The sequence below is a fragment of the Xyrauchen texanus genome, chromosome 26, assembly GCF_025860055.1.
Source record: "Xyrauchen texanus isolate HMW12.3.18 chromosome 26, RBS_HiC_50CHRs, whole genome shotgun sequence".
In the NCBI taxonomy this organism is placed as follows: domain Eukaryota; kingdom Metazoa; phylum Chordata; class Actinopteri; order Cypriniformes; family Catostomidae; genus Xyrauchen; species Xyrauchen texanus.
The window spans coordinates 24,477,928-24,486,099 of NC_068301.1; the positions used below are offsets into that span (position 1 = coordinate 24,477,928).

General features: G+C 35.7%; 1 protein-coding gene across 2 annotated transcripts in view; it reads right to left on the minus strand.

The window, feature by feature from the left end:
- Nucleotides 1-7,337, minus strand: part of LOC127620342 (polypeptide N-acetylgalactosaminyltransferase 4-like) — a 44,404-nt gene extending 37,067 nt beyond the window's left edge. The window contains exon 1 of one of the 2 annotated variants that reach the window (XM_052093550.1): nt 7,043-7,337. The gene's annotated coding sequence lies outside the window, so the exon portion shown is untranslated. Of the gene's footprint in view, nt 1-3,195; nt 3,255-7,042 lie in introns of those variants that run through there. The other variant, XM_052093551.1, reaches the window with a different exon arrangement.
- Nucleotides 7,338-8,172: the final 835 nt, after the last annotated feature.

Sequence of the window (8,172 nt, forward strand, 5' to 3'; positions counted from 1 at the left end):
CCATTCAACTCAGAGTCGGACTTCTAACTTGGAAAGTTGTGAGAATATCTTCAACTCCCATTTCGACGAGATGCAGGTGTGTGTTACCTAGGAGGTTTAAACTCAGTGACAAACATTCACTTTTATTAAATTAACAAGTCAAAGTTCTTATATTAAATGATAATAAAATGTATTTAGCAAATGTTTTGCAGAGACAGGTGTGCACAGTTAATTACACTCTCTTTTGATTATCGAACAATAGCATTGCAGCATCATATATCAGTTTGGTTGCTATGAGACGTCTCTGACAATCAATGGACCCTCAAAGTTACAATGTAATCAATCTCAAAATTTAAAGTAAGCTTTCTCTTTGACACGTTTTTGTTTGTTGTCAGGTCATTGTCACTGAATTTCGAATGAAGTGAAAAGTCACATCATGCGTGATCACGATCGATCATCGTTTTCATGATCGATCATTGCTGCCACGTCAGAGTACCAGAGTCCTCGAGTACTCGTGCCCATCCCTATTGATCATGCGAGTAAATGCGCTCACTTTGCTTCGGTCTGTCTGCGCGGATGACAGCCTACATTCCGTGTTTCATTTGTTTCCTTTTGCTTTCAGAACAACATGTGATGTAATAAGGAGTCTATTCAAAATATAAATTAAACCTGGAACTAAAGTTTTAGGATTCTGGAGGTGAGATTCACCGAAAAGGGCTAAATAGTTGCACGTGGCTTGCACGTGCAGTGTGCACATTACTTTGTTATATAAAAATATTGACAGTGACTTAAAAACACCTTTTCAATGATAAGAAGGCTCGAGTTGAGATGCAAGGGGATGCCATCCACCAGTGTTGAAAGAAATGGCAAGAACCATCCCCCTTGTAACAAGTTAAAAGAACAGAAGTTAATATATTCCTACAACTAGTGCACAGTAAAAACACATGTTTTTAACTAAAACAATTTTCAGGTTTTTGCCCCAAAAATACTTTTCTTTCTTACACCACTATTTGAGAATCCATCATAGAAACAGCCCAAACTTATGTTACTATTTTGGTTTGGAGTAGAAAAGGTGTGTGTGTGTGATAGTAGGGAGCGATCGAGATAATTTTTTTTCACAATATTCATCATTAAATACAATAACAGAGGGTAATATGTGCATATTATGGCCACGTATAGCATAAGCACCATGAATCTTTGCCATTGATGCAGGATGTAAACATTACAAACTACACAATCTACTGCATGCTGTTTAAACTTTCAATCATCATCAAGATCTCATGTAAAATGTATACATAGAATGAGGCAGAAAGCATATTCTTTATATACAGCATGGACAAATGACAGCTGCAGTGATATCTTTGTCACAAATGAATAACAATATATTTTGTATTACATTACCCTGGAATAGCTAAAAAAACAAAAAAAAACCTGTTATCACAGATGTGATGAGGTTTATAATGCAGCTGCTGAGGGAACAACAGAAAATGTGGCCTCTTTCTCTCTTCTGACTAATGGATTTTTTTCTTCTTTTGGACAGCTGTGAAGTGTAGCCTAATAGTGGTTTTTTTCTGTTTTAGCAAACAGGTAAGCAAAAATTATATTTGCTGTGGTCTCCCATTTACCGCTATACAAGTTTACCCTGCTATTGTTTACTTCCCAATTCCCAAAAAAATTTCCATGCAGATGTTCCTAGTAACATATACATAGGAAAATGGTTAAAAAAAATATAGCTGGAGTGCACCTGTCTAATGACACAAAGGTTGTCACGATTAAATAAAAATTGCATGGCAATAAAAATCATGAAATGAAAACAATACCAATTCCGAGGCTGCCCCCATCGAGTACTCGTACAAATATTCGACTAAACACTACTTGAATATTGTAATTTGATTTTGCTTTGTGTTTTTGCCTGCCATGCATGGACAACAATGAAACGGTTTCTCTTTCCTAAATCTTGCCATTACAACTCAATGAATTGGTCGTTAATGTAGATGAATGATTTTGTTAAAGCAATAGTTTACCCAAAAACAACATTTGAATTATTAGTGATTTTAGAGATTCAGAAGACTTCAATGTATGTTTCTATGGGTTGGTGCAAATGTTTTTTTGTCATTTATAAATGTAGGCAAAATGAGTACAAAATATTCAAGATTCAACACAATTTCTAGATCACTAAGCATATAAGCAATTTGTCACATTAACTTTTTTGTATAGAAGTTCGGATTTCCTTACTTCTATCAAAGCATTCAAGATGCAGAACATTCTAAAACCATGCTGATTAGCATGGATCATCAGGACTTGCACCATTTTGCTGGCAAAGTGATTAACAAGGAAAATTAAGAATGGCACTTCATGTCAAAAAGGATGCTGAGTGCCGACCCCTGCACTATACGGTTAAAGGTATGTGGACACCCACTTCTAATGAACAAGTTGTCTATTTCAGCTGCATCCATTACTAACATGTGTATAAAATAAACATTTCTGCTCCGCAAAACCTTTTCCTAGTCAACTGCAACTTCTGTTATTGTGAAGAGGAACAACAGCTCACCCAAAAAGCAGTAGGCCACACAAGTTCACAAAACATGTGCTGAAGCGTGTTGCATGTAAAAATTGTCTGCCCCCAGTCAACATTCACTACAGAGTTCCAAACTGATTCTAGAAGCAGTTTGAAAATGTCTCATTACAAAAAGGCTTTCAAAAACACATTTCAAAACGCTTGATTTGTTGATTTCTCCTCCAAGTCAAGTGAAAGTGGTATAAACAACATGCAGGAAGCCACTTTGTCGTCATAGTAAAACAAATCCATAATACAGGAAATAACATCACAGAGAGGACCCTATATGAACCCCCATGTCCGTGTGTCAAGGTTAGTAAACGGTATGTGTCTCGCACTGTCCATTTGTGATTATGTAGTACCTTCTTGCTACCAAGTGTAAACAGGGCCTAAAAATATCATAAACGTAAAATAAATCTAGCTTTCCAAAAACCGGACACCATCATGAATGCAAAGATTATATATTTACAAAGTTTTTACATGCAATTCAAACCAGACTTTTCCTTTTCTTCTTGGTCATTGACACTGTAACAGATGGAACTTGTCTGTGTTATATTTAGAATCACTGAAGAAGAAACGGGGGGCACACATCCCCCACAATGCATCCATCCTTGTTTACATATTTGTATCAACGCTGAAAATGATTTCGTATGTTATACCTTGCAAATGCGTGGCTGTGAGTCTGTCCTATTGAGACAAAAAAACGAGTTCCCCCTCCGTTGTACGAGTTGATAACTAGAAGGCAGTGTCACATGCTACTTTTTATCTTTCTCAGCGCTGGCCAGGATGCATGAACTCACAATCGTTTATTAAGGATTAAGGATTTAAAAAATGCTTTTATATATAATGCTGAGGTGGATTTTCATTCACAAGTATGAATCCTTGCAATTATCAGTTTTTATTAAAAATAACTATCCAGTATAAAATGTCTCCAAATGGATATAAAGCATTCTTAGATTTAAATGCGGATGAATGGAGAATTTGGTTTTCAAGCATCAAGCGCCCCCTGCAGGAATAAAACTCACAAGACAGTCAGTGGCTGACAGCGTGCAATTTTATTCTGTAGGTCTGTTATCCATGCAAAACTTTTGTATGAATTTAGAAAACATGAAATACATCACATGAGTCATATGTGGAGTCAGTGGAGATGTTAAAGGTGTCCATAGAAATGATCAGTTGTTTTCATATTGTGCAAAGCAGACCAGCATTTCAGATGAGCAGGTAAGAAGTGTCATTTTCTGAAAGGGTCACTTTTTTCTGAATCATTAACCCTTATACTTTTTCTGAATGTTTGATATGATAAATATTTAAGAGTATGCAATGAATTAGGGATGATGTGATCATACAGTTAATTTAACCGTAAGAATTTAGAATCTACCTTTAAAAACCATGAAATGCTTTATTTACACGTGGCAAAAATATTTGATATAATGTATAAATATATAATATAAAAGAGTTTTTTGTAAGATTTTGTAAGCCTAAATGGGAAAACTCTTGCATATGTGTGTACTGGAGCTGTTGCTATGGTTACATGCATGCTTTAATGGCCAGGTGTCCTGGACTGAACTTTCAAGTCACGTGAAACTGAAGCTTAAACACACAAATTCCAAAATATATTCAATCTACCAGATTCATATCCATCAAAAAAGCTACTTAAATCGGCCTTAGGGATGGGAGTGTTTAAATGACTGACTGAATACGACAGATATAAATTATGCAGACAGAAGTCATAGAAAGATACACATTCTACAAATGGGACAGGATGCTCCATTAGTAGTCCAACAACAAACTAGTAAGTTTAATATTTTTAGCTGTGGTGATTAATTAAAGATGCCACTTTATGTAATGTTTATACTTGATGACAGTGTGCAGTGCATGTGGGTGTCGTTACGATCAGCAAATAACTTTGAAAAGTTGCATCTTAAATCGTCCTAATTATTTAAAGCATTGCATCTGTACAAATTCACCACATTCAACAATAAATGTCCATTTTAGTCATGATCGGACTCTAAATCGCCTGCTGTAAGCAATGTTCCCATTATTACGCAGTTCAAAGTTTACTTGTAAGGTTGTGGAGAGTATTTTTATAGAGTCTGTTGTTGATTCTTTATGTTGGGGTGTCTGAAAGACAACGGATTGCTTTAATAAACTGATGCAGAAGAAAAACACATGTTTAATGACATGAACTACATGTTGCGCATCCACAATAATCCTACTGTTACGCACATATAATTGTAAAACCGGTTAATCGAGACTTATTTCTCAGATGGTAACCTAACGGTCAAAAACTCACACAGCAGTATTTCCACATTGAATACACTTCTTCTTTTTTATCTGTGCATTAATTGTTCATTAACAGATAATGAAATGTTATTATGCATTGTGTATTGTGTTGTAATTAAACATTTCCCAAATTTGGTCCCTCTCAAACCAAATCTATGCCATTGTTTAGAATAAAAGGTAAGGCCATACAAAGAAAAATAAAGAGAGAAAAAAATAGAATTGTGTATAACCATCTGGGGAGAGTTTCGACAACACATTGTCATTATGCTGTTTACAACAAGATCAATGTTGCTTGCAACATGTGGATCACAGACCAACACTTCAGCATTAGTGCTTAGACAGCTCTTGCTGAAACCAACATGTGAACAAACTGAACATTTGGCTGTGCTGACTGTCTTTCTAATTTAAGTGAGATAGTACCAGCCCACAATGCCTGATGTATTTCCAGATTTACTTTTGCCTTTCACGTGTCATTACGAACACAATAGTGGAAAAGGCTTTTTTAGCCAAAACAATTCAGTATGCTCGGCGTAACTAAGCTGCAGTGCCAAATTACTCACAATTGCGTATTTAGGGTAAAGAGAACAGAGGGAAAGTATGAGGGTTGAATTTAGACTCCATGGCTTTTTGGACAAGTACATTTGGTAGTATCGTAGAATTAAGAGGTACTTTGGAGTACCGTGTAAATGCCATGTTACATTGTAATCATTTAGCACTGGATACAGTGCTGTTTTAGGAAACGTAAAGCCTGGGCTTAATTTTATTATTGTAGTAATGATTAAAAAAGGCATGTTCCAGCAAATCTTCCATATTAATTGTAGAATTTAATCTTACATATTCATTTAATCATCCAAATTAAATTTGGTTATGTGTTTAACTTTTTTAATGAGTAGCTAAACAATAGATTAAATCAACAAGACATGGGGGCTTAGGTAGCTCAGCGAGTATTGACACTGACTACCACCCCTGAAGTCACGAGTTTGAATCCAGTGTGTGTTGAGTGACTCCAGCCAGGTCTCCTAAGCAAAAAAATTGGCCCGGTTGCTAGGGAGGGTAGAGTCACATGGGGTAACCTCCTTGTGGTCGCGATGAGTGGTTCTTGCTCTCAATGGGGCACGGGGTAAGTTGTGAATGGATCACGGAGAGTATCATGCAGAGTATCCACGGTGTCATGCACAGCGAGCCAGGTGATAAGATGCGTGGATTGACTGTCTCATAAGCGGATGCAACTGAGACTTGTCTTCTGCCACCCGAGTAACCACACCAACACGAGGACTTACTACAAATTTTGTTTTTATATAGTACTACCCCGAAGAAGCTATTTGACATAACACATCCTCACATATATTCCACACGACAAAATAGTAACTGAATTTACACACATGATCCTGTTAAGAAGTTTATATTCCCTTGGTTTCTAATATGGTGTGTTGCTTTCTCAATGATCAATGACTGTGTAATAATTGTTCATGATTCCCTGCTTTATCATGAGCAGTGAAGATGTCCACTTATCTTAAGAAAAAAAAAAACAACTAGTCAAATTATTTGGTTTCTCTGCATCTTCTGCACATTTGAGTTCTTCCCAACAGTGGCTATAAATGAGGTCCAGATTTTGACAATTGAGGGACTAATACACAACTATTACAAAACAATTATTGATGCTCAAGAAGCAACAGAAGAAGGCCTTATTTTATGAAAGGGCAAATTTTCGTGGTAATCAATATGTTGTCACAAATGCTGTCGATTGATCTTAAATTGTATTTAACCCAGAATATTCCTTTACATCTCTATTCTGGGAACGTTCTGGAATCCAAACTTGGTATTTGGAAAGACACGTATGCTTATTCCATTACTGTGCCATGGCACTGCCACTGTACTTATATGTGCTGTGAAGACAGAAAACAGATACTTAACCTTTATTTAATCGGGATAGTGATTTCATACCTAGATCTCTTTTCAAAGATGTTTTAATGGCAGCCTACATATTCAGTAAGCTAAATCATAACATTTGAAACAAATCAGCTCACTTAAATATAAATGCAACAAATGTTCAGCGCAAAAGACCATAAATCAGGCGAGTAAACGCGATGTGATTACTTACAGATAAACTTCGTGTGTATCTCTCCACTAACCGGTCTGAACACAACTTCAGATCTCACATACACACACGTGATACTTCATGTATCAAAACACAGCGCGAAATTAGATAGTAAACTTACTTACTTGTTCTCTACATGCCGTGCTTTTATAGAGATATACGGAGCTGGAAAGACTCGTGCCACTGTCAACACAGCAGCCACATCCTCAAGACACCCAAATGAGTCCTCAAACAACAGTCACCGCCGAATAAAACCCCGCTCTTTTCCGAATAAGTACTTGCATTAACTATTTAAGTAGCTTGGGTCATTACAAACATCCAATGCTACTACGAGTTACATGCTTGAAATAAGTGTTATGAACTTGCAACGGTGTTGCATACATTGAACACCAGGAACTTTCAGATTTGACAGCCTGCCTTCATAAAAGTGAGCCACGTGACTGGAGCATTGTGGGAACGCCCGAGTTCTGTGCGTGAACCTTCATACTAAAACTATGAAATGTTTATTAATTACTTTGTAGTAAAAAAAGAGCATGGAATAATTGCCGATTATTACCTTCATGAATTTATATGATAAATAATAAAATAATATTTATAATAATTTAAATAATGATTTCAATTATGACTCATATATAATTTGTAAATAATATTTAATCAAAATCATTTTTTTAAATGGGTTTTATCAGTAATCATGTCCCAACAGTGAATGAGATTAACAGTATATATACAATTTTGAAAGAATTTAAAGAAATATTCCGCATTCAACGCACGTTAAGATCAATCCACAGCATTGTAGCATAATGTTGATGACTAAAAAAAAAAAAAAATTAAGTGAATGAGGGCCAATCCGTAAATGTTAAAATACTCACCATTTTAAAAGTATAGCCACAAGACCTAAACAATTTGGGTGCTAACATGATTTTATTGTGATAACATATCATTTTACATGTCATTGCCATGTCTATGTAACCCCTAAAAACCTAAAAAAATAAATAAAAAACTGAACTAAAAAGACAATATAAACAACTTTACAGCTCAAATAATACACAAGTTTTCACAGAATAAATAATGTGCTTTTACAAAATGATAAGCTTCACATTTCTGCCTTTAAACCCGCCAAACATTTGCCCCATTCACTTCCATTGTAAGTGCCTCCTTGTAACCTTGGTTTTTACTTTTTTAAAGAAAAGGAGGGATGAGTCGAAATTATTTTTGTGGTAATCAATATTAGGCTATGCCACAAATACTTTGATTG